Source organism: Orcinus orca, chromosome 17 (assembly GCF_937001465.1).
Source record: "Orcinus orca chromosome 17, mOrcOrc1.1, whole genome shotgun sequence".
NCBI lineage: Eukaryota > Metazoa > Chordata > Mammalia > Artiodactyla > Delphinidae > Orcinus > Orcinus orca.
This window is the reverse complement of record NC_064575.1, coordinates 55,874,849-55,902,830: the sequence shown is the minus strand read 5'-3', so window position 1 is coordinate 55,902,830 and position 27,982 is coordinate 55,874,849. Positions and strand designations below refer to the sequence as shown.

Below are 27,982 nucleotides of genomic sequence, written 5' to 3'. Positions count from 1 at the left end.
GCTTTATACTTCAACCATTTCCATCCTCTTTTCACATTTTAGATATTGCTTAGTTATCTACAAATAATTTCAATAACTTCTTCCCATCCTCCTTACCTTTAAGGTACTCCTTTTCTATCCTTGTATTTTCTTCTCTAGAGGAAAGGGAAATAACAACAGTAATACCTAACCTGGGGACTGTGAATTTTAATGCTTTTAGGAGCCATGGGCAATGTAAAAAATGAAGTATCCAGATATAAGATACAGGGATCAGTGAGAACTGTGGAGACATGGAAAACGTATGACCTTGTTAATGATGCTTAAATACAATTAAAATAAATAAATATTGTATCACTCAAAGAATATATACCTGTAGGCCCAATGTAAGGATAGACTGCAATTCTATAAACTCTGAATCTGATTTAAAGACATGTATAAATGTTAAAGAACTCTCAAACTTACTGACCTGCAATGAACATTTTCACTCAAACACCAACATCAGTAACAACAAGACAACACACAATTAAGACCTTTTAAAATTAAAGGTGTATTTAGCTAAAATACTTCCACTTGTGTTTTTCTAAACAGTTTTTTTTCCCCTTTTTGAATTTTGGCTGCTACAGAAGATAATTCAGTAACTCTAATATTACACTCAATAGGCAAAACAAACAAACAAAATCCTCTCTGTGGGGGTTGCTATGGCTTTGGAAGAAAACCAACCAGGAAAAATGTAAGATAGCAAAATGTGCATTTCTCACCCCCACGTGTTCTCAGTTTCTTTCTTCTCCTTGGCTTAATATGTATGTTGAGGAGCTGCATTATAGTAATGGCTTTCAGCCTTGTAAAACACTTTAAAATCCTAATAACAAAGCAGTTGTTACTAATGCTACCCAGTTTATGCACATAAACCACCGGTGTGTACCCTGACTTCCTATAAGACTGTACCTGAATGGAACCAACAAGAGACCAGGCCTGTGCTGCTCCCATTTCCTATAGAGATGAGTAGACTGCAGTGGCAGTAAGGGCTAGCTGTGGTTATTCTGTTGATTGGTCACTCTTCTGGTCCTACGTACGTACATCTACACAGATAAAAGTTTTGCCAGCAAGTAACTGAGGTTTAGATTGGAAAACTGTACTTCATAAGCTCACACAGTAACTGGAGAAGCTGGAATTCTGTTCTTGCACTGCTTAGCTAGAAAGCTGATGGAGTATTCCTTATATCATTCAAGTTCCCTTAATAATGTGGACAGTTAAGAAATCTGGATTCTTAAAAAAATAGACAGCAGACTGGACTGATAATCAGAAAACCAAGATTCTAGTTTAGACTCATCAACTTGGAGAATTTTATTGATCACTTAGCCTCAGTGTTCACATTGGTAATCATTAAAATTTTTTCAGGTTTCAAATTCTAGGCATCTATAATTTAATGTCTGTTTTAAGAACTATATCTTAGACTGAGAATGTCTAAATTGTAGGAACCTTGTCTAAATATTTGATTTATATAGTGCTTACACACCTAAAGAGACCTTCAAAATGTTCTTGATAATGTTCACAATTTGTCAAATTTTAAATGTATTTTCGGGACTTCCCTGGTGGTGCAGTGGTTAAGAATCAGACTGCCAATGCAGGGGACACAGGCTCGATCCCTGGTCTGGGAAGATCCCACATACCACAGAGCAACTAAACCCGTGCACCACAACTACTGAGCCCGCGAGCCACCACTGCTGAAGCCTGCACACCTAGAGCCTGTGCTCTGCAACAAGAGAAGCCACCGCAATGCGAAGCCCACGCACCACAACGAAGAGCAGCCCCCGCTCGCCGCAACTAGAGAAAGCCCGTGCCCAGCAACGAACACCCAACGCAGCCCCAAAATAAATAAATTTATAAAATAAATAAATAAATGTATTTTCCTTATTACCCTTTCATCTCTAATATGTTGAGGAACCCCGTACAGGAAGTACTCAAACAATCATATCTTCGGAACTAGTTTCATTGAGAAGTCCCCATCCAGTTGTCTGAATAAAGAGAATATGAATTTTATCATGTTTTTGGCAGTTGTGGGAAATAGAGACCTAGTTTAATTTGATATAGAGAATATAGTACCTCAGGCTTTTCATAAAATAGATGCAGAATATTTGGCAGGAAGAAGTTTTGAAATACTTAGGATCACTAAGAAACTTAGTACATGACTTCAGACTAGGGGATTTTGTACATATGACTGTAAAATTTCATTTACATATTCCCTTGGTAATATAAAATTTGAACTTCAAAAGACTAAAATAGATATTATGAATAATAGTTTGTGTTTCAACTATGTATATTCTTTTTTTTCCCCCATCTTAGGCGCAGCCTGAATTTTATTTGCCAACTATGTACATTCTAAAAGAGTTTTTGACGTAACTTTTAAGCCCCGTTTTCCTGTAAAAAAATCTGCTCTGTCACATTGTCACACAACATCCTATTACCCTATTTTCCCAGGCTGGCAGGAAATTGTCTGCTATTGATGTCTGAAATGGAGAAACAGTTCTCACTGATCATCTTCTTTGATCGAAACTTAACCTCATCTACATGGACTACTTAGACAAGACTATCAAGGAAATTTGAATAGTTTCCTAAAATTTTGTAATGATGAGGTAAAAGTCTTTTTTCCAATGAAATATAACAAAACCCAAACATTCATATTTGAGATATCATCCCAGTGTTTGAATTCTCATCTGCTCTCATCAATCAGTAAATAAATTTATATTGTGTATCTGGTACATACTTAACCATCTTTCTCAGGACTAGCTTTGCTACTTGGAAAACTAGCTGAAATATAGACCTGGTCACAGTCTAGTTTTTTCTTACCACAATGGCTGAAATGCTACAAAAATAGAGTTTCATTTAAATTTAAAGCAAATAACTTTGTGAGGGTATATCATTTATATTCTAATGTTAATTACTGCAATCATAATTTTACATTTTTATAACTAGATAAACTTGGAAACACTAAAAGGAGTAAAAAATAAGGAAAGGGAAATTAATTTTGGATTTTCAACATTAAAAATGTAGTACTGGTTGGGCTACAAACTACGATTTGGGCCTACAATTCATTCATTGATTCATTCACTCATTTATGTATTAAATCAAATATACTTCCTCAGCATTTGTAATGTGCTGCCCTGTCTAGTAAAGGCTGGAGACAGAAAGATAAGTTGCAGCTAGAAACAAGATGACAAATATTTAATAACTGTGTTCTGGGGAAGAGAGATGGTCTTAAGATGAGAAGAACAAAGAGCTGAGCAAAAGGGAGCCTGTGTTAAATTTTGATTACTCACATGTTTGGCCCCAGGCCAGCCCTGCTTTCCTTCATGATGACACTTTAGCAAGAGTAAACAAAAGCAAGTGTGTAGATTAGAGCAAAAAAACCCAAACAAACAAACCCACATCTTTCAACCTTTTACTGACAACTATTATTTCTGTATATGAGTACTTGTATAGTTTCAATAAAACAATCTGATTGCAATAACTTTATTTGGCAGTCTCTGTGACCTAAAACATACATTAATTTTTCTTCAGTATAGCTACCAGTTTATGGTTCACCACATTGTAAATGATACGGAAGGTTCACCTTATTCAAGTAACTAACAATATAAAATATCAATAAACACAGAAAATGATGAAGATATTGATTTTAATTAAATGAATGCCTCAGTGATTTTTTTCTCGGTCTTATCCTTTTCATATTTATTTAAGCCTACTAAGGTTTATTTTATAACAATGTGAAACAATTTTGCAGTAGAAGACTTTAGATGATGCCATAGTTTTTACACAGCTATAACATGGAAAGAAGCCTTCTTTAAGTCAACCTTTTAAAAGATGTATTCTGCCCACCTGATTTTCCTTGTTCTGTCATAGTTAATCATCTATTATGATATGCAGAAGACAGAGGGTATCTTGAACTCTGGGAAATAGGAAGCAACAGAAAGATTTCTTGAGATCACTGCCATACAACAGTTGGCTATACATTAACCTAAGCATAATTATGCCCAGTAAAGAGTAAAGAATGCACATTGGGTTTCTAATACAAAAATCTAGATCTCATTCATGAAGAGACGGGTGAGAATTATTAGCCACTATGTAAATATGTAACTTAAGTAAGAAATACTTCAGTGGAAATATTACTTATTAATGGGTAATTATGTGTTATGAGTTGAATTGTGCGTCCTTCAAACTTGTATGTTGAAATTCTAACCTCCAATACTTCAGAATGTGACCTTATTTGGAGATAGAATCTTTACAGAGGTAATCAAGTTAAAATGAGGTCATTAGGATTGGCACTAATCCAATATGACTGGTATCCCTTTAAAAAGGGGAAATTTGGAGATGGATACACACACGGGGAGGGCACCATGTGAGGATGAAGGCAGAGACTGCGGTGATGCTTCTATAAATCAAATAACGCCAAGGATTTCCAGCAAAACACCAGAAACTAGCGGAGAGACATGGAACAGATTCTTCCTCACAGCCGTCAGAAGGAACCAACCCTGCTGACACTTTGACCTTGGATGTCTAGCCGTCAGAACTGTGAGACAAATTTTCATTGTTTAAGCCACCCAGTTTATGGTACTTCATTGTGGCAGCTGTAGAAAACTAAAAACTATATCTCTCATCTAATACTGTATTCAAAATATTGCCTGCAGCTGTGTTTATTGTTGACAAAATTGCCTCTGTTAGGTTTTTGTAACTCTATGGCTACTAGTATTATAATAACAATAATAGTAATAGCTCGTTTTTTGAGAACTTACCATAGCTCAAGCTCTGTTTTGATCATTTCTGACCACATGAGATGAATGGGAAGTGAAAAAAAGATTGTTTTCATGTTGAAAGAGTAATTTTATTACTTTATTAAGCATTAATTATTAAGGGTTTTATTAAGTCACTGAGGGTTTGGGGATGGAATTAAAGGAGCTTATATTACTTACACTAATATAGAAGTTGTCACCTTGAAGTGGGGTGCTGCTCCAACAAAATATGAAAATATAAACCCTTAGGGTAGATGGCAGGGGATGGGGAAACTGATACTTATGTCTGGGAATATGGCAAATCTTTGCTAAAAACCATTGCCTACTCTAACTTAGAAGGAAGATTATATACCAGTAATGATTTCTATTTAGATGTTGAAATGCTTCATAGCCCTAGTGTATGTTATCTATTATTAGCTGCAGTTCACAAAGTATCAATATTACAAAGAAGAAATGAGCTCAGGGAAGAATAAGTCAGCTTGCAAGCAGAAATGAAAGAGTTCATAAATTCAAGGTCTTTGGGGGTTGGAAAACCTAACTGCTTATAGAGATTGAACTAAAAAGACTTTGAGTGACAAGACATAGTAAAAAAAAAAATTTCCAGTTGAATAACGTGTTTCAGGGCAAAGATCAGAGTAGGATTTGGCTTGACCCCAATTGTTCAAAGAATCCAATGACAACCACCATTAAGCTGAGTGGGAAAAAGGCATGAGGGTAGAGGAAGTAGCCATGTAAAATAGATTTGAATATAATTTTTAGGAAATAACTTTGGGTATGATTACTGACAAACCTAAACTGGCTGAAGCAAATAGATCAGAAATCTACAAAATTTTTGAGGGAACTGTATTGTCAAGGAAACCAAAAGTGCACTCTTGAGAAAAGTATTTTTAAATTCAAATACCAGCATCAAGTTTTGTACTCCCACATACAGAAAGCAGCTGTGGAATGCCTCCTCCAAGGATGGCATGCTCTCCAAACTCTTTTCAGATGCGCCTAGGAGAATAATGACAAGGAAGGGGCTCCAAGGGATCACACCCAGAGGCCACAGAGAAGAAATGATAAGATAATTCTTCCCAGGGAGTAGAATCCAGGCCTAGTCCAGCAACCTCTTCCTCGCTACCCTTTCTCCACCTTGGGTGTGAGACTTCCACAATATCTGTGCAGTGGTATTTCATAACTACTAAAGAACATTGACTGTATCTTCTACTCTTCCCCTTCCCAATTCAGAATACTTATTGAAGATATCCTGTGTTTGGAGTTGAGGTGAGGGAGTATATAACTTGTCTTTTTGGTGCATAAGTCACCTGACCACGAGAAGCCAAAAATAGGCCTGGTGGAGAGGACAGAGGTCCTGGATCCTGAGATGGATGCAGTGAATGAAGGAGAATTGGACTATTTCCCTTGGGTAGGAGGCAGATGTGAGTTTGCTCGATTTATCAGAGGAAGAACAAGACAGATTTTGTTGACCAGAATCTGGACTGTGGCTGACTGTGTTATATATTCAACACACTGTTTTCCTGGGCACATGAGGCAATTGCACAGGTTATTTTCCCTTGAAATTATGTTGGGGGCCATGTGACTTAGTGGTCAATGGAGTGAGTGTAAGCAGAAATAATGTTAAACAGTTTGAGACCCAGACCTTAAAACAATACTGAACAATACAAACATTTCTCTATTCCTGTATTCCCCTTCAGGATTAACCTTGTACATTTTTTTCAGCTGTACCTAAATACAGGCGCATCCATGGTTCCTGAGTCACCACTTGGAGGGGAGCTGCTCAGGAGAGCTGCCTGACTTGCGTTGGACTGTTACCTGAATGAAAAAATAAACAGAGATTTCGAAGTCTGTTTGTTGCTCTAGCATAGCAAAGTCTATCCTACCTGAAACAGATCTCTTAGGGACATTGCAGCCCATGCCAGGCCAATTTCTATTCAACAGTTTACAGTCATGGAGGGAGACTATGACAGTTTAATCCAAAATATATCTAGGCTTTTCACCCTAATTTGAAAATCCAACAAGAGCATCTCCCAAATTACCCTGGAAAATAACTGTTCTAGTGTGCAGTTTCTCTGCTCACCAATACTAACCTTTCTTCAAGGAATAGACAGAAAGAATGCTATAATTTCTATAAAAAGCACTAGTAGATTTTAAAAGATATTTTATGGTGTAAACAGAAGAGTTGTTTTTGTTTGTTTTTTAAAAATTTTTTTTGGTGTGGACCATGTTTTTTTAAAGTCTTTATTGAATTTGTTACAAAATTGCTTCTGTTTTATATTTTGGGTTTTTTGGCTGCTAGGCATGTGGGACCTTAATTCCCTGACCAGGGATTGAACCTGCACCCGCTGCATTGGAAGGCAAAGTCTTAACCACTGGACCACCAGTGAAGTCTCGACAGAAGAGTTTTATGTTGCATACCTAGATCCATTTGATGTGTCTTTGAGCATCAATCGTTCCAGTTTCCATGAGTTCTCTACATTTCCAGAAATAGGGATCAGCCTCAATGACTGTCCTTCCTTCTTCCCAGATTCTGGAATGGAGATTTGGATACATAATTAAAAAGACAATACTGCTAAAGAAAACCATTAACTCTTACTCCTCTTTCATGGCCCCTGGTTTGTTGTTCCTTACTCTCTTGGCTTACTCTCCCATGGCATTTTCTGTAACACATGAAAGGTAAAGAAAAGCTAAAAATAATGCCTAAGTTAGAGCTGGTGACAAGTCTAGCATTTGACAAACAGTTCACTCTCACTACTGTCCTTGCCCTCCAGTGGTTCTAGACCAGAGACATCATCTGGTCATTTTTCTTTTGGAATCTTTGCCTTTATTTTTCAAAACTGATTTATGAAACTCTTTGTCTATGATGAGAGGGAGGCCTTTTTCATATGCATTACCATTTTTCTCATTTGCCTTTTTCTTTTTTAACTACTCTTGTGGTTTTGGTTTTTCTTTGTGTTTTTGTATGAAAGGTCTTATCTACTCCAAGATTATAAAAACATACACCTATTTTACATTTAACCAATTGTATTTCTTCAATTTTTATAAATTTACATCTTTGATCCACCTAGACTTAATTTTTTTTATAAACATGAGATAGAATTCCAGTTTTGTTTTGTTTTTTTTCCAAATGGCTAAGTGGTAGTTCTGACGATGTATTTTGAATAGTATAGTTTTGCCTGTTTCTGTCCATTTAATATTCCCCTGTTAAATCCTCATTTGTACTTGCTCCTACATTGGAGTCTCTATTCTTTTCATCCTTCTTTATTTAAAAATATTTTTTCATGTAGATTGCATTTTTCCTGGTTATCCTCTTACTGATTCAATTTTCTTTATTTTGCTGTTGTTTCTTCATGTCCATTAGGTGTTGGTGTCCCCAGTATTTTGTCCTTAGTCGACTTTCCTTCTCATTTCTTATGCTCCTACAAGATGTTCTCATCTACTTACATGCTTTCAAATAGTACTCATTCGGAAAGGACTCCAAAATTGTATCCCCTTGTCTGGACTCTCTCTGGAATGCAAGAACAATCACCTATTATGTGTCTCTCTCTCTCTTTATCCTCCGTTCGTCTCAAATGCAGCATATCTAAAATGGAAGCTCATCATTCCTATCTCCTGCTCAACCTAAATCTGTTCTTTTTGCCTTTTTTTTAAAAATAAATTTATTTTCTTTTGTTTACTTTTGGCTGAGTTGTGTCTCCGTTACTGGGCGCGTGCTTTCTCCAGTTGCAGCGAGCAGGGGCCACCCCTCGCCGTGGTGCAGGGGGGCCCCTCACTGCGGTGGCCTCTCTTGTTGCGGAGCACGGGCCCCACGCACACAGGCTTTACTAGTGACTTGCGGGCTCCAGAGTGCATCCTCAGTAGTTGTGGCACACGGGCCCAGCTGCTCCGTGGCACGTGGGATCTTCCACCACCAGGGCTCGAACCCGGTCCCCTGCATTGGCAGGTGGACTCCTAACCACTGCGCCACCAGGGAAGCCCCTTTTTTGCCTTTCTTAATTCACTCAAAAGCAACACTGCCCCTCGTATTGCTCAAAATGGGAAATTCAGATTCATACATTCTGATTCATAAATAGTGTTTTTGTACCTCCCTTTTTCATAATTTTCATGTTACCTCTAGTTAAGAAACATTCTCAAATACACATTCTAGCCTCAGCCATTAGTTTGCGGCTCACCTCTTGTTTAGACCATGACAAAAGCCTCTGTACTGCTTTCTCTTTCTTCAGTATCTGTACTTTTACCCACTCATCTTTTAGACGGTTTCCAGAGATACAATTTAAACACAGATTTGATCATGGTACTTCCCTACTTAAAAGCATTATATGTCTCCACAATACCAAATTCCTTCATATTTTAACATTCTTCTTTAACGTATCTTTATCTTAACTGTGTAGTCTTTTCTTGCACTATAAACCGTGTTACAGCTATTTTGGGATTCTTAATATACACTGAACATGCTATATCGTTTCACACCTCCAAATATTTGCCTTCAATCCACTTTTACTTCTTTGTCTGCCTAACATATACCTGTTCATCCTTCATGACTTATCTAATTTCTAGTTTTCTTTTACCTTCCCAGGTATTCCATTTTTGTCTTCATTCACTTTAAACAAACTTTCATAATAACATCTATCACAAAACATCAAAGTTACTTGTTTGAATGATTGTGCTTGAGGAAAGTTCTTTTCTTATTCATAGTGTTATCCATAGCCCTAGCAAGGTGCATGTCATATAGTAAATGTTCAAAAATTTTTACTCAAATTGAATTCAAACTTAAAGAAAATCTCTAGTAACTTTTGACCTTTTTTTTTTTTAACATAACAGCATACATTCCATTTACCCCATCTAGATTGACTTTCTTTTTGATGAATTACCTCTTCATCATTGATTATACTCTTTGATAGTGGAATAATTCCAGGTCCCTCTCACCCACGACTTGAGATAATGGACCCAGTTTCTTCTCTTTGCTTTTTGGAACAGTCAGGGAATGGCATGGGAATGATACAAGGATCAGAGTGAATGATACAATGAACAGAATTAATTATGTCATAACTGAGGAACTACCTGGAGGTCAGTTGTCTCATCACCATCAACAGCAGCAGTAGTGTTAGCGCTCTAACTAGGTTATGAGACTGAGCTTGATTGCTTCTTGCTTCTTGATCATGCAGAGCTTGTCCTGTTGTTTAAATGTCACATTTTCAATGAGGTCTGCCTTGATCAACGCATTTGAAATTATAACCTCTGCATACTCCTGTTCCCTATGCTTTGCTCTACTTTTACAAATTTTCATAGTACTTATTATCTTATAACATAGTACATAATTTATTTGTTAATAATTTATCCACTCCAGACATTTTGTGTTTCCTATTTGTATGGTATACCTTTTTCCATCTATTTGTTTTCAATCTCTGTGTCTTTATATTTAAAGTATGTCTTTCATAGGTGAGATATAACTGGAGCATACTTTTCCTTCATGATGAAAAGTTCTGCTTTTTAGTGGAAAGTTTATGCCATTAAAATTTAATGCAATTATTGATGAGGTTGGATTTGGGTCTACCATTTTATTATTATTTATTTTCCCTTTGTCTCCTCTGTTTTTTGTCCTCTTCTTACTGATTTCTGACTTCTCTGGATTATTGAAATATCTTTAAGAATTTTATTTTCATTGATCTATTAGATTTTAATTATGCCTCTTTGCATATTTCAAGTGTTTACTCTAGGGATTAAAATATACATTCTTATCTCTTCACAGTCTACTTAGAACTTATATTGTGTTACTTCACAAAAAATATATATAGGAATACATACTGAAATCATATAGGTCTATAAACCACCTAAATCCTTTATGTTATAATTATCACATATATTACATCAACATACATTATAATCCCCACAAGAAAATGCTATAACTTTTGCTTTAATCAGTCTTATCAACTTTAAAGAAACTAAATGGAAAATAAGTTGTTCTTACTGAACAACTTCCTTTACCATTTCTTGTAATGCAGATGTGCTAGTGACAAACTTTTGTAGTTTTCTTTTATTTGAAAATGTTTTTATTTCTTTTTCATTCTGGGAAAAATTTTCTCCATTGGATATAAAATTCTAGATTGATCATTTTTTGTGTGTTTAAAAATTTAAATACATTGCCTTTCAATCTTCATATTTTCTAATGAGAAGTCAGACATCATTCAAATTGTTGTTCCCTCTATGTAATGTGTCATAGTTTTCTTGTTGCTTTCAAGATTTTCTCTCTGTTGTTGGCTTTCAGAATTTTTTAATTTATTTTGATACTGCTTTGGGTTAACTGAGCTTCCTAGACTATAAATGTCTGGCTTTCACAAAACTGGGGAAGTTTTTAGTCATTATTTATTCAAATATTTCCTCTGCTCTATTCTTCTTTTCCCTACACTTTTCGACTCCAATTGTATGTATATTTGAACTTCTGACATTGTTTCACAGATGCTCTGTTCAGTTTTTTTCAATCTTTTTTCTTTCTGTTTATTAGACTACATGACTTCTGTTGATATTTTCAAGTTCAAAGACTCGTTCTTCTGTTCTCTTCGTTATGCAGTTACAACCATCAAGTTCATATTTTTTTCAGATGTTAGGTATTTTGTCTCGGATTCCTATTAGACTTTTTCTATAGATTAAAATTTTTTCTCTATTAAAATTTCTTAGTTTTTCTCTACAAACTTATTTTTCTTTACCTTATTAAACATAGTTACAGTAGTTGCTTTAAAGTTATTGCCTACTAATTCAAACATCTGGAAAATTTCTGAGCTGAACACCACTGGCTGTATTTTCTTTTGAGAAAATACGTTCTTCATATATTGAGTGACTTTAAACTATAGCGTGTAATTTGTGAATGATATTTTGTGGAGGCTCTATATTTTGTCATATTCCTCTGAACATTCCTCTGTTTATATTTCTGTTTTAGTAGGCAATATCCTTAGTTAAATGCGAACACAGAATCAGCAACTCTTGCTAATTCAGCAAGTCTTGATTCAGTAATTTTCTCCCTTTTCCTGGGCTGCTTGCAATCTGCCCTACCCTTATATGATTCCGAGATCAGAGATTTGGGCAGAGTTGTCCACAAATTTGAGCATTCTCTCTCTAGCTCTTTCCCTTCCAGTATTCTCCCCTCTACTTTATAGCAACTGTGGATGCCCCAAACTCTGTCTCGTAGTTCATCAAGCTAGAATGACCTAAATTTTCTATCAGTGTTTTTCCTACCTCATGTGGAGTCACTGGCAGCCTGTCTGTTTGCCCTCAAGATAAAGGATATAAAAACAGGAAACTCATCCTGTGTCAGTCCATATTTTATGTTTTGAGTCTTCTTCAGAATCTACATGCTTTTCTTCTCTCTTCAGAGCCTTTAGGTAATTTAATTCAATTATTGTCCAGAGTTTATAGTTGTTTTCTTTGGGAAGGCCTGTTGGTTAGAAACTTAATCAGCCACACTGGAACAGAACTCATCTAACTTGTTAATTCACTTTGTTATTATATTTTTTATCCTGGGACAAGGATTTTTTTCAACACTGATGTGAGAAATGTTTGCAGCACAGTTAATACTCAATATATGTCTGTACAATGACAATTAATAGATTTTTTAAAAGATGAAAAAATATATAATATACATTGGGAAAGAAGTACAATATCACTAGAATCAGGAAGATACAAATTTTAAAGGTGTGATATCCATTCACACTCATCAGGTTGGCAAAAGTTAAATTCTGAGAGTACCAAGGATTGGCAAACATGTAGAGAAATGGAAACTATAACACACTGTTAGTGGGAGTGTAAATTAGTCACTATTGGATAGTAATTTTCGTAAAGTTGTAGAAAAATCCAAGCACTTATGCACAGAGACACAAAAATGTACGTAAATATTTGCAATAGTATAGATTTATAGTAACCAAAAAGCTCATAAACATGAGGCTATAAGTAAAATGCAATATATTTATACAAAGGAATATTATAAAGAAGCTCAAATGAATAAAATAGAGATACAAGTTTCACCATGGAAAAATGTGCAAACACAATATTAAATTTAAAAGACTGATGGATATACATGGCATGGACTATTTATATATGTATTTAAAGATGTAAAAGCAATATTGTATATCTTTATGGCCCATGTCATAAATCTACATAAACTTGCATGAGAATACTATATACTAAATTTAAATGAGTAGTTAACCGTGGGCAGTGAGGCAAATGGTATCAGGAAGCAGATTCACAGTTTTAATGTTCTATTTCTTAAGTAGATGGTAAGTACATGGTTATTCATTATATTATAATCCATACATTTTAAAACCCACATATAGCTGAAATACTTCATCTAAAAATGGGGATAATAATAATACTTACAAATAGTATTGTTTTGAGAATTAAGTGAGGTAATAATATAACTTTAGTAAAATGATTAAAAATTGGTGAGGTGGGTATAGATTTTCTGTAAAATGACAATAATCAGAAGTTGCAATAAAAAATGATATAATGAAAATACCTAGCAATATCAATAAAGGAAAATATTTAAAGATGTAATAAATGAGACCAATATTAAAATTCACTCTATTACCAGGATAGATATATACCAATTCATATAATGGAAAGATAAGCTGGGCCTCTAGATAAGAAGATTCAAATTTGCGGAGATGTTACTCCTTTAAAAACCAATTTATGTGTTAATCATATCATAAACAAAACGTAAAGGTAAATTACTAACAGGGAAGTATATTTTTAAAAATTTTGGCAGAGTGATAATATTTGAATAGTAAGAACTCTTTTTAATCAATAAGAAAAAAAATAAGACTCCATAACTTTAAAATAGGCAAAGGAAATAAGCAGGTAACTTACAAATGGTAAAATATAAGTAACCAATAAATACACATAAAATGCTCAATGACACTAAAAATCTGAACTATAATATTTAAAAAGTAGTAAGTTTTGCTTTATCAAATTAGCAAAGATTTTTAGTAATCTAATAATACTGACTTGGGCAGGATTTCTTGTAATAGTGTCAGGAAAAAGTCAAGAAGATTCCTCCACAGATAAATAAACATTTAAAAACATGAGCAAAAAATACTAAAAAACAATCATTTGAAGGCACCAGAAAACATCCAACAGTGGGCAGAAACTTGAGAAATATTTATTCTAGAAAGAGTACCATTACAATGGGCAAGAACTCCAACTTTGTGGCTTTCTGGTCTGGGGAAGCTCCACAGTTACCCCAGGTCAGATGGTGAGAAACCACAACCTTAACAGCTTGAAGCGGTAGATTAGTTCAGAGCCGTACAAGACCTGGAAATTATATACTTCCAAATCTGAATATAAACTCTGCCCAAATTCCTGCATGACTCCTAGATTAATATTTCAAAACTGATAAATAAATAACAGTGTACAATCATGACAGAATAATGCAAGACAATTAAAATATCTTTGAAGATTACTTAACCTAAAAAGATGCCGTGTGGAAATTCTAAGATTCAAAACTGTATATACAGTGTGTCCTCATTTTTGCAGGAAAAACAAGGAAAGAACAGAAAGAAGGAAGAAATGCAGACTTTATACCTATATTTCAGGTGTTAGCTCTCTTCTTTGCCTCTTGCTCCAACAGGACATAGATATTCTTAAGTGAACTCACATCCAAACCTTCACTGCCCTGAATGTGTATTCTCTCATAATGTAGGTCTGTCTGAAAATGTGCTGAGATATATTTTGGATCCTTTTCCTACCATTGCCTTCAGAATATCTTCATGATTTTTTTTTAGTGGATGATTGTATCAAACCGCTTTTATACTTAGATTCTATTAGCTGCTGTAAGCGAATGAGGTAGTATTTCTATTTTAAAATGTCAATACTTGATATTAGTCAGAAGTATGTTTTGAGACTATTTACACATGATGAAAAATGTCTGATGTGAAACTACAAATGTTCTCAAGTTCTTTCAAAATTTATTTTAGAGTACATGAACCAATAATTTGAAGACCACTCCCTAAAGAATCCTGTTAAACAAAAACCCTAGTGAGTAATGTAAATTCTACTGAAGATCTTATAGGAGACATAGCTCAGCAAACAGTTTTAAAACATTTTACTAGATGTTTTCCTAGCACTTTTAGAGCACACTGCCATGGGAGTTTTTGGTTTGGTTTTCCTGTCCTCTCATACCCACAGATTTACAAGTTTCCTTCTCTGCTCTTATATACGTCACCAGCTTCTAGCTCTAGATTCGTGCACCTAAATTTACATCTGAGCTTTGTCCTACGGAGCACTTAGCCCTCTTACAAGCCAGCTCAGCAACCATCTTTGCTTACTTCAGTTTATCTTTTGGGCTATTCCTTCATGAAAATGATAGCATCTTTTGTAAAAATATACATATGACTGGAAGAAACTTCTCCAAAATTTTAATACGTATAAGAAATTTTACTTTCCTTTTTTACGCTTTTCTGTAATTTTTTCAAAATGTCCACAAACACCTTGTTACTTTACAATAAAAAAAAAGAAGCTATGAAAAATTAGATGAAATACTAAAAGAAATGGGATAAATATATATGGGAACTTAAAATGATAAAGGTAGCTTCGCAAGTCAATGGAAATGGGATGTAACAGAATTACAAAGAATTCAATGTAATAGATAAACAGTAATTTTAATAACCTGGAGGAAAATATAGCTTAATGTTTAACTGATCTTAAATATGGGAGGATATCCTAGGTATTGTTGATCTAAAACAAATAGACTGCCAGATATTTCTCCAGCAAAGCTGAGTTTGTTTAGGGTCAGAAGAGAATTTCAGTCTGGGCTCTGCAACCATGGTGAGCCATGTGCAACTCCCCTCATGGCAAGGGAAGGAAAATGTTTTTATATAGGGGAAAAGGCAGTTGGGAGGGCTATAGTAAACAAAGATTCCATGGCTTTTCATTGGCTGAGTCCTTGATAGGAAAGAAGAGGAGTCTTTCTTCTTCCTGCTATTATTGCTGGGTGTGCCAGCTCCCCCTTCCCATCTCCCAGCTCTATTTAATTGAGGTTTCTGTTTATCAATATTTTATATTTCCCCCTTTTGATCAAGATCTTTCTCTGAAAGCACTGCTGATCAAGAGTCAAGTTTTCTAGTTTCAGTGGCTTTCTGGCTCTCAATGCTAGGAAGGACCTTTCCTGAGTGTAGTGTCTCACGCTGGAGGAAAAAATGTTGGCTAATCTATTGAGGTTACATACAACTAACAAGAAGGGGAAACTCTCAGGCACTTTTATGTAATGTCCATGTGTTATCAATATCATAGGCATCAGAGGTCATCTGAAGCATCCTGTCACCATCAAATTTTTGACACAAACTGCCAATAGGTCTGGTCCAAAAGTCTTGGGAGAGCTGTCTCATCAGACATCATCTGCTTCAATTCTGGGAAATCTTTACTTTCAGGTCACCAAATGATGTGCAATTCCAGTCAGGGTACAGTACCTTTTCTAGGAGTGTCACACGAATCCAAGTGTCTTTTCCTTGGAATTTGGCAGTAAACTTTGGTTAACAGTACCTGACAGGGGTCTTTCCAGTGAGGTTGAAGAGCATTCTTCTGGAGGTGTCTTTTCCCACAAATGAAATCTCAGGTTGCAATGTGTGATGCTTATGGTCTTTGTCTCTCAAGAGAACACTGTATACAGATTGCTCCACCAAAACATGGTTATTTTTAATAAAAGCATTAAGGCCTTTGCAATATCAGAGTATCTCTCATTGTATCAGTGTGGGTCAAAAGAAGGAGGAGCCAAGTACATTGGGCATCCTGTGACTATCTCAAATGGTGAGAATTTATGAGTTCCAAAAGGCATAGATCTAAGATTTAGAAGGACCAATGCCAGTATCTTGGCCAAGGTATTCGGTTGGAAGGCCTCTACAAATTTTGTCAACTGAACATTGATAATGACACTTGATAAAGAAGATGTGGCACATATATACAATGGAATATTACTCAGCCATAAAAAGAAACGAAATTGAGTTACTTGTAGTGAGGTGGATGGACCTAGAGACTGTCCTACAGAGTGAAGTAAGTCAGAAAGAGAAAAACAAATACCATATGCTAACACATATATATGGAATCTAAAAAAAAAAAAATGGTACTGAAGAACCTAGGGGCAGTACAGGAATTAGGATGCAAACATAGAGAATGCACTCGAGGACATGGAGAAGGGGAAGGGGAAGCTGGGATGAAGTGAGAGAGTGGCATGGACATATATACACTACCAAATGTAAAATAGATAGCTAGTGGGAAGCAGCCACATAGCACAGGGAGATCAGCTTGGTGCTTTGTGACCGCCTGGAGGGGTGGGATAGGGAGGGTGGGAGGGAGAGGCAAGAGGGAGGAGATATGGGGATATATGTTTATGTATAGCTGATTCACTTTGTGATACAGCAGAAACTAACACACCATTGTAAAGCAATCATACTCCAATTAAGATGTTAAAAAAATCTTAAAAAAGAAAAATAATAATGACACTTGAGTCTTAATAGAGCATTCGACTAAACGAGAGGATTAAGAGCGGTAAGCACAGTGAAAATTTTGTAAAACCAGCCAAACACTACTAACTTGTTTAAGTACCTAGACAGTACAATGGGTTCCTTGATAGCCATGAGTTTGATAACAGTTCTCAGGTAGGTATAATTTTTTCCAAATGAACTTTAGCCACAGAAGAGATAGTAGTCTGTTTGCAGGTAAAGGCTTCAGTACAGTGTAAAAATATACAGACTATGACTAAACTATATTTATATCCATGAGATGGAGGAAATTGTATGAAATCCACTTGCCAGATCTCAGATGGTCCATTAGGCAGTTTAAAATGTTGGAGAGCAGTATGAACAGGCTTCCTTGGGGTGTACTTCAGACAAGTGGAACAAGTGACGTAGACGATTTTTGTGGCCTTGTTAATATTTCCCCACCAATACTGATTCATGAATGCTATCCTATTGTCAGTAGACCAATGGTTTAATGCATGCACAGTGGTGAGGAGTGGGCATTTTAGAGTCTCTGTTAGGACTGGGTTGTTATTTGGGCCAAACCAGAGCTTTCTCTTTTTATCAAACAAACAACTGTTGTTGTCTTGTTTTTCCTTTTCGGAGGCCAACTGTTGGGCTTCTCTAGCCAGTTTTTCTAAGTATCATGTGGGAAAATATCCCTTGGGACCATGACAGAGATTTGGCTGCTCTTGGTCCCTGTAAAGGCAGCATTTCTTGTGGAAATATCAGCAAGGTGATTTCCCTTAGCTTTCAGAGAGTCAAGTTTAAAAAGCCTCAGAATTTTAATAATAGCTAAAGTGGCAGGTAAAAGTATTGCATCCAATAACTCCTAAACACGGGGACATTTACTTTTTTTTTTTTTTGTCCTAGAAAGGCTGTTGGAGCAGAGGCTAGTAAAGAGGGGATTAGATTCAGGGCTTTATTTATTTATTTATTTATTTATTTTTGGTTGTGTTGGGTCTTCATTGCTGTGTGAGGGCTTTCTCTGGTTGCGGCGAGTGGGGGCTACTCTTCACCACGGTGCACGGGCCTCTCACTGTTGCGGCCTCTCTTGTTGCGGAGCACAGGCTCCAGACGCACAGGCTCAGTAGTTGTGGCTCACGGGCCCAGTTGCTCCGCAGCATGTGGGATCTTCCCAGACCAGGGCTCGAACCTGTGTCCCCTGCATTGGCAGGCAGATTCTCAACCACTGCGCCACCAGGAAGCCCCATTTACATTTTTTTATTCCTCTGGAAGTAAGGAAGGCATGTTGCTTCCACAACTTTCCAAAATCATGAGCTACTCCTCTGAAAGCATATCTACTATCAGTGTAAATACTGGATGTTTTGTCCTTGGCTAAAGTACAAATCAGTGGAAGAGAACATAATTCTTCCTGTTGAGCTGAAGTAACCATAGGTAAAGATGATTCTCCACCAAAATCTAAAGGAGTTGCAATAGCACACCCAGCAAAACATTTGCCATCATCACCATTTAAATAAGAACGACCAGTGAACCGTGAGAAGTCAACGTTACCTAGAGGATCTTCCTGTAGATCATCCCAAGGAGTGAAGAGGTGATCCATCAGCATAAGCCGTCCTGAAGGACTTCACCGCTGATGGAAGGGAAAAGAGTATCTGGGTTAATATAATTATAACATAAAAGAGTTATGTGAGAAGCATTTAACAAAAGGACTTCATAGGAAGTGAGGCGGCTGGCTGAGGAATGGTGCGTGTGATGAGAATTCAAGAAAGTTTCTACTACATGAGGTACAAAAATAGCTAAAGGGGATTCCCACAATGATTTTCTTGGTGGTCTTAACCAAAGGACAGTGGACACAATGGCTCTAAGACAAGAGGTATCCCTGTGCCACAGGGTCCAGTTGCTGGCTCTATTACCTTATGGGCTGTTGTTGGTCCCTATGTTTTGGGGTGTGTACCCCAAGGGCATTCTCTTCCTTTTCATATACAAAAAGGAAAACGGGAATCTGATAATTGGGATGCCCAAGGGAAGGAGGGGTCATCAAACTCTCCTTTAAGACTTTGAAAGCTACGTTGTCCCGTTCTTCCCATAAAATTGGGTCACGTTTGTTTTTGTTTAGTAAAACATACAGAGGTTTGGCCCTGAGAGAGAAATTTGGATCCGATTCTGGCAATAACCAACTTGTCCGAGAAAACCTCACAATTGGTGCTTAGTTTTGGATTTTGGGAAACTTAGGACACCATGAAGTCTATCTGATCTAGGTGTAGTCCTTATTCTCATGTCAGATGCCATAAATATCACACCTGGGTCTGGGCAAACTGCAATTTTTCTTTGGTGACCTTATATTCCCTTAAGGCTAAAAACTTCAGGAAGGAGGCTTGAGAAGGAGAACAGAGAAGCAAATCATCCACATATTACAACAAAGCAGAACCCCTAGGGAACTTTATACCATTCAAATCAACCTCCAGGATTTGTGAGAAATAAGAAGGATTCTCTGAGGCATTACTGTCCAGGTGAATTGTTTTTCTTCCCAAGTGAAGGCAAAAATGTATTGGCTACCTTCATCAACTGGAATACTAAAGAATGCACTGCATAAATCAATATACAGTAAAGAATTTCCTTTCAGTGGGAATGGATATTAGTGCCACATGAGAGTTAAGAACAACAGAGTGTCGAGGGATAACAATGTTGTTTATTGCTTGGAGGTCCTGGACAAACCTCCCCACTGAGCCCTTAGGTTTTCTTACTGATAAAACGGGAATGCTACAGGGTCTGGTACAAAAGATAATGAAACCTGAGCCTTGTAATCTTCTCCTATGGGCTTTATGCCTTGAAGGGCTGCTTTACCTCCAGGGTATTCATTCATCCTGGGAAGAGATTTTGAGGAAATTATGTGGATCTTGATGGGTGGTCCACCGTGAATTTTGCTGATACCAGTTGAAGATTTTGCCCATCAGGAAGGTGGTAGCTGATTCAAATTGGGACAAATGATTGGTGTTTCCAGAATTTTCTCTAGTACCATCAGAGATGGGACAAATAAAAGGTGTCAAAGATACTATTTAATTCACCTGGTTGGTTACTTTGACAACTACTGCCAAATACTAGAATTATTAACCCCTTTTGGGAGAAAGAAATTCTAACATTATACTTCTCTAAGAAGTCTTGGTCTATAAATAGGTAGAGGTGGAGGAACTAAGTAGAAAAGAGTGTGTATCTCTCAAATGGCTTAAACAAAAGGGAATATGTTCAGAGACAGGAACCTCTTGAGGTTCACTAAGAACTCCACTATTTGAACTGGTTTACTACTCTGACACAGGCGCTGCTCAATAGAGTGGGGTTGAGCACTGAAAGTATGTCTCCATTGTCAGTTTGGACTGGAAGAGATTCATCCTCATCTGGAGAAATGTTTCTCCAAGCTGAGTCAGACACAGGATTGGGAAGAGCACCTGTAGTTCCCTGGAGTCCCATCATGAAGAATTGGGAGGATGTTGGAAAGGCTGGTTAGAGGGTTCATGGTGTTTTAAGTTAATTTTAAGATTAACTTAAAATCAAGTAATCAAGAAATAGTCAACAACAATTTCTTATGCTTGCAAAGTTCTCAGTAGAATGCTGTTTAGCTTTTGCATATTATTGCCAAGAGAATGAGAATTCCATAATGATTATTTTTTGTAGTAGTTTTTACTGCATCTTAACCTTAGCTTATCACATAAAGGTAATTATTGTCTGCTGAGCATTTAGACAAAGAAGTAAAAGCCTTTTTAAAATTGTCTGTAGTGGGTGTCAATATTTTTCTTTTAAGTGATAAGCCTACTATTACAGTAGTTCATTTAAAAGTACAGTTTTTCCTGTACCGAGGTTATTTATTGGAATTGACTATTTCTATATAATCTGTTTATAATTTTTGATATTGCAATATGTAGCATAAACAGAAATAAATTTCATTGAGGCAGAATTCTTTCAGCAGAGCTGCTTACCTGGATTTGTTGTCTTTGGGTAAAGAATCTTAAGTCAAATAGTCAAGTCAGTTACTGTTCAGGTGTGTATATTTGAATAACTCTGGGGTTCTTTACCTTAGATAAGAGGTATACTGATGTATGAACGGGTAAAAGTAAGTATGAAGATGTATGAAGATAAGACTCATATAGTCCTTACTATATGCCAAGGACTGTTCTAGGCCACTCATATGTAATAACTCATTTAATCTTTACAACAGCCTTAGAAGGAAGGTACCATCATTATCTCCTTTTGAAAGTTAAAGACATTAACTTCCCAAGGTCACATAGGCATGAAGTGCTAAAGTCAAGATTTGAAACCTCAAAGCCTAGCTCCAGTTCAACTCCTTAACCATTATAATATATTGCCTCTCACAAACATGGACCTTTTGGACAATAATTTGACTCATATTTAAGAATTTATAAATTATATAAAGATAGCCTGTTTTCAATTTCCAGATCTATTAGCCAACCCTGAGCAAGAACAAAAAACCAGGAGGCATCACATTTCCTGACTGCAAAACATATTACAAAGCAGCAGTAATCAAAAGAGTATGGTACTGGCATTAAAAACAGATACACAGATCAATGGAACAGAATCAAGAGCAAAGAAATAAACTCATGCATATACTGTCAACTAATTTTCAACGAGGGCACCAAGAATACAAAATGGGGAAAGGATGGATAGTCTCCACGGTGTTGGGAAAATTGGATATCCACATGCAAAAGAATAAATTTGGATCCCTATACCACACCATACAGAAAATTCAACTAAAAATCGATTAAAAAGTTAAATGTAAAATCTGGAACTATAAAACTTCTAGAAGAAAACATAGAGGAAAACACCCTTGGCACTGGTCTTGGCAATTGTTTTTTGGATCTGCCATCAAAAGCACAGGCAACAAAATAAAAAAATAAACAAATGGGACTCCATCATAGTAAAATGTTCCTACACAGCCAAAGAAACAATCAACAAAATGAAAAGGCAGCCTATAGAATGGGAAAAAAATATTTGCACACCACCTATCTGATAAGGAGTTAATATCCAAAATTTATAAGGAACTCCTTCAACTCAATAGCAAGAAACAAATAACCTAATTTAAAAAATGAGCAAAGTACCTGAATAGGCATTTCTCAAAGAAGACAAAAATGGCCAATGGGTACTTGAAAAGGTGCTCAACATCAGTAATCATCAGGGAAATGCAAATTAAAACCACAATGAGATATTACCTCACACCTACTAGGATGGCTATTATTTTTTAAAAAAAGAAGATAACAAATGTTGGTGAGAATATGGAGTAAAGGGAACACTGGTACATTGCTGGTAGGAATGTAAATTGACAAAACCATCATGGAAAACATCAACGTTCTCCAAAAAATTCAAAATAGAACTAGCAATCCCACTTCTGGGTATTTACCCAAACAAACTGAAATCAAGATCTCAAAAAGGTAGCTTCAGTCCCATGTTCATTGCAGCATTATTCACAATAACCAACATATGGAAACAACCTAACTGTCCATTAATGGATGGATGAATTAGAAAATGTGGTATGGAATATTATTAAGCCTTAAAAAAGAAGGAAATGTTGCCATTTGTGACAACATGAATGGACCTGGAAGACATTATACTGAGTGAAGTAAGCCAGATACAGAAAGATAAATACTGTATGATCTCATTAATATGTGAATCTAAAATAGTCAAACTCATAGAAGCAGAGAGTAGAATGGTGATTGCCATGCACTAGGGATGGGGGGAAATGGGGAGGTGATGGTCAAAAGGTACAAAGTTTCAGTTATACAAGATAAATAAGTTCTGGAGATCTTCTACTTAGCATAGTGTCTATAGTTACCAATTCAGTATTATATACTTAAAATTTTCTAAGAGGGCAAATCTTACGTTAAGTGTTCTAAACACACATACACGCACTACTTCTGCTACTACTAGTAGTACTACTACCACTACTAATAAAAAAGGAGGTAAGAAGAAATTCTGGGAGGTGATGGATATATCCATGGTCTTGATGGTGGTGATGGTTTCACAGGTGTATACTTATTCAAAACTCATTGAGTTGTATACAATAAATATGTACAACTTTTTACATTTCAGTCATACCTCAATAATGCAACTTGAACAATTCCAAGTATTCTATTATAACTGGTATAGTAGCAAACTCCACTAAGTTTAGTCTACTTCAGATGTTCATTCATTCTACAAATATTTATTGCTGTGGGTGAATACTTTTAGTAGACCTCTTGTTTTTGTTTATTCTGCACCCATTCTTTTTACTGATAGCAGCATTCCTATTTTGTTTGGGAAACTACACATTCCCCACCATAAGCCTTAGATGCGCCCAAACCAGCTTAATAGGACTCTATCATGAAAATTTGAATCTTAAGCAGAGTTTTACAAGGATAGAAAATAGCAGTGATTTTTCTTTATAGTATGGTCTCACTCATTTGTTCATCCTGCTTTCTAGCTCACTGTAACTACCATGTTACCTACCTTTTTTTAAAAATGGTTCCTCAGTTTTTCTTTTGATGTTGTGGGCTAATCCATGCCCTTTTGATAATTTTTTTTTTTTTTTTTTGGTTAAGTTAGCCTGAGTGTATTTGTTGCTTGCATACAAGCTAATAGTTGATAGAGAAATAAAACTGAATCCTTCTCTCATAGAACTTATAGTCTAGTAGGAGAGGCTACTATATCAATAAAAATATTAATAAAAATGTTAATTCTTCATAGAAAATACTATCACATGCAGAGTTAACCATATGACAATAAGGGAAGTATGGGAGGCCAAAGACGTACATAAGAATGAATCCACATTGGACTTGCTAGGTCAGGAAGATTTCCTCAAAGCATTAGTGCTTAATGTGACATGAAAGATCAATGAAAGTTTCTCGGCAAAAGGAAAGTATCTAAGGCAGAGAGAGTAGCATATATAATGGTCTGAAGGTGATGATGTGATATATTGATAAAGTCAGGGAAATGAAGGAAGGACACTTACTGTGACTGGACCCTATAGATTGGGAAAGCATAGAAAGACTACTTTGAAAAGATAAAATCATGCATGGCTTTGTGAGCAGTGTTAAGGAATTTGGACATTGGTTTAAAAGTACTGAGGAGCCATCTAAGGAATTTAAATGAGAAAGAGACAAAATTAATTTTTAAAAATTAAAGATTTAAGAAAAATCGCTCGAGCAATGTTGGGAATTTACTGGAATAATTTGAGCCCAGAGGCAGGGAGGTCAGTTTGGAGGTTGCTTTAGTAACCCAGTCCAAATCTGATTGTGGACTGATCTAACGTGGAGGCAGCATTTGCAGCAACACGTATGGACCTAGAGAGTATCACACTAAGTGAAGGAAGCCAGACGGAGAAAGACAAATACCATATGATATCGCTTATATGCGGAATCTAAAAACAGGATACAAATGAACTTATATACAAAACAGAAATAGATCGACAGACATAGAAAACAAACCTATGGTTACCAAAGGGGAAAGGTGGGGAGAGGGATAAACTAGGAGTTTGAGATTAACATATACACACTACTATACATAAAATAGATAATCTACAAGGACCTACTATATAGCACAGGGAACTATACTCAATATTTTGTAATAAACTATAAGGGAAAAGAATCTGAAAAAGAATATATATAAGTACACGTATATATAGATATGTATATATGTACACGTGTATATATAGCTGAATCACTTTCTTATACATCCGAAACTAACACAACATTGTAAATCAGTTTTACTTCAATTTAAAAAAAAGAGTATTAGAAATGAAAAAAACTTATTCAGGTTTTCAAAACGTGTCCTGATTTTAAAGTTTTAGAGTGTTATTAGTACAATAAAAGATGGCTTTTTTTTTCTTTTTTTCCTAATAAAAAAATAAAGTGGAAGCAGCAGGGATGGAGGATAGTTGTTTCATGGAGAAAGATGACAGGACTAGAACTCTGGGAAGATGGCTGCCTGAATGCTGCTCTCTTGCTCTTTGCAGCCATGCCTGTGTTTTTATAACTCTCCTACCTTAAATGGTGGTAGGCACTATGAGACACAGGGCCCAAAATGTCTTATAACCCGAGGTAGTCCAAACAGAGGAAAATGAGTGGCTTTTCCCCTTCTCAGGATATGATGTCTGTGGAGGACAAACTCTAGGGTGGCTCCCATGATCACATGGTGTTCATGCTCTTGTGTGATTCCCTTCCCCTGAGTGTGGGCAAGACCTGTAACTTGCTTCTAGCCATATAGAATATAGCAAAGATGGCAGGACGTACCTGATTATGTATACCTGAACACATTATATAAGATTGTGATCCTTGTCTTGAGAGGAGGCTCCCTTACTCACTAGTTTTGGTGAAGCAACCTGCTCTGCCATGTTGTGAGTTGCCATATAGAGAGGGCCACACAGCAAGAAGATGAGGGAGACTTGAAGACAAAAGCCAGCAAGGAACTGAGGCCCGTGGTCTGGCAGCCTACGAGGAACTGCGTACTGCCAACAAACAAGTGGGCTTAAAAGCAGACCCTTTCCCAGTTGATCCCACATGAAAACTCAGCACTAGTGGAAACCTTGATTATAATCTTGCAACGAACCCACCTGGACCATGCCTGGATTCCTGCCCAACAGAAACTGTGAGATAATAAATGTGTGTTGTTTTAAGATGCTAAGTTTGTGGTGACATTGTAATGCAGCAATAGGTAATTAATACAATGGCCAAGTATTATAAAGCAGCATATTCTGGAAAGAATATAGCTGGTGACAATTTGTGACCCCTGAGGAAACCAGACACTGGCTGCATGCCTGGTCTCCTTGGCCTCCAAAAGCTTAAAAAGAGAACAAGGTACCAGTGAAGGTAAGTATTGGGAGGCTTGCTCTAGTTGCTTAGGGGTCATCTGGCTTTAAATCCCCAGGAAACAAGGGGAGACAATGTGACAACTTCTGCACTGTGGAATGGCTGACACTAAGGATATTCTAGCAATCAGACACGAGCCCAACAAAGAATAACAACCCTTCTGAGGAGGCCCAGTAGCCAGAGCAAAAATGTCAGTCAGCATACCTAGAGTCCACGTAGAGTGAAATAATTTCTAGAAAGAAATTGGTGCCCATAAGAATAGAACAAATAATAAAGCACTTAGGTAAAGTCAAGTCTAACTAAAAAATGTAATTTTTTATTAATTATTAATTTCCCAATGTAAATTGGGTAAATTTAAGGAAAGAATGATCGCTGTTGATTGCCAAATTAATGATTTGGAACTTCAAAAGGAAGATTATCGTAAAAGGACAAGGGAAAAAGGGATTACTTACAGTGTTTTAGGCATATTATATGAAAAATAAAAACACATACATATCCTGGAAATAATTTCGAAATCCAAGAAATAGAGAAAAATCCTGCAAATAACAAGTAATCTGTAAATGAAAAGCATCAGGCTTCTCTTCTGCAACATTGGAAGCTAGAAGATAGTGGAATAACATCTCCTAGTACTAAGAGAAATTACTGAACCCAACCAAAATATTACCTGTGATAGTGAAAGAAAGATACGTGTAAAAATTCAGAGATCCAAATATATTGTTAGGTATGCTTTCCGGAGAAAATAAGGATGAAAGTTCACTAACCAAAACAAATAAACAATAAAACACCAGAATGAAAACTTCATAACAGAAAAAGATGAGAAGAAAGATGGTGGTCGATAAACTTAGTTATAAATATATAATTACTCTAAAGGTCTGGGAATTGTTAACATGGGTTGGTAGCTCCATACTGAAAAGGAATTTTTTGATAATAACCTAAAGGTGAAAGCATTAAATTCTCTGAAATAAAATCTTGATGCGGGGGTGAACTTAGAGTGAGGGAAGAAGTCAAAATATTCCAGAGTTCTCATTTTGGGTGAGGATGAGGTGAAAGAGGAAAAGGAAGAAGGAAGTGAAATCTTACAAGAGCTCAGTTGAGAGCTGTTGAATTCCATAGCACTTCCTTTATAATATTATTCAATGACTGGGCATTTCAGTCATTTTTTAGTAGGTTACTGAAGAATCACTTCATGCCCAATATCTCATGAATCACAATACTGTAAATTACCATTATACCATCTACCTCACCATTTTTCTCCACTTCTGCTAAGCACCTTGGAACTTTAACACAGTAAAGAGCTTTTTCATTCAGTAAATCATTAATGAGTGACAAGGGCTATGTATAGTCAGTGGGGTTTTCCTAAATGCTTTGTTTCTTTTGACAATTACTAAAATTGCTATTTTGGGTACCATCAAATGTATGATCTCCACACTCCTAACAATTCTTCCAACTGCAGGAAGGTTGGAACTGCAGCAACCTAAAGAAGTACCTGTAATGATTACCCTTCAGTGCTGCACAGCATCTCTCCAGGTAACACCCCTTCTCATGGTCCTTAGCCTTCCTGGTATGATCTGTATTCTTGGGTGTTCAAGCATTTTTGCCTTGTGAATGTGTTTCTCTTTGCTATTTTGAATCCTTGCCTCCACTATGATGGCCTAGGTATGTGCAGTCTCTGCAATAACTCGTCACTAAACTCTTTTGTCTCCTCACAATGTCTGCTACATAACCCTCTAGGCTCTAGCTCTGGCTTAGCACTTCAGGCTCCCTTTTGCCCAAGGAAATAAGTTCAGACAAATTGCATTGTAGATAATGTTTTCCATGGCAGATTACTTTCTCAAATGGAACCTTACTTAGAACCCTGAAAACAGCTTGTTTCTCATTAGGGGAGCAAGAAGCCCATGCACTCATCCTTTTA

At 36.4% G+C, this 27,982-nt stretch overlaps 2 long non-coding RNA genes across 2 annotated transcripts; both read right to left on the bottom strand.

The window, feature by feature from the left end:
• Positions 1-3,296: 3,296 nt before the first annotated feature.
• Positions 3,297-6,577, bottom strand: LOC125961732 (uncharacterized). Its single transcript, XR_007472666.1, has 3 exons — positions 6,489-6,577; positions 3,853-3,922; positions 3,297-3,338 (listed from the first exon to the last, which is right to left on the bottom strand). It is a non-coding gene; the product is annotated as an uncharacterized LOC125961732 (long non-coding RNA).
• A 598-nt stretch (positions 6,578-7,175) lies between these two features.
• On the bottom strand, positions 7,176-27,649 carry LOC125961726 (uncharacterized). The gene is made up of 4 exons (XR_007472656.1): positions 27,570-27,649; positions 18,773-18,851; positions 11,991-12,189; positions 7,176-7,290 (listed from the first exon to the last, which is right to left on the bottom strand). It is a non-coding gene; the product is annotated as an uncharacterized LOC125961726 (long non-coding RNA).
• Positions 27,650-27,982: the final 333 nt, after the last annotated feature.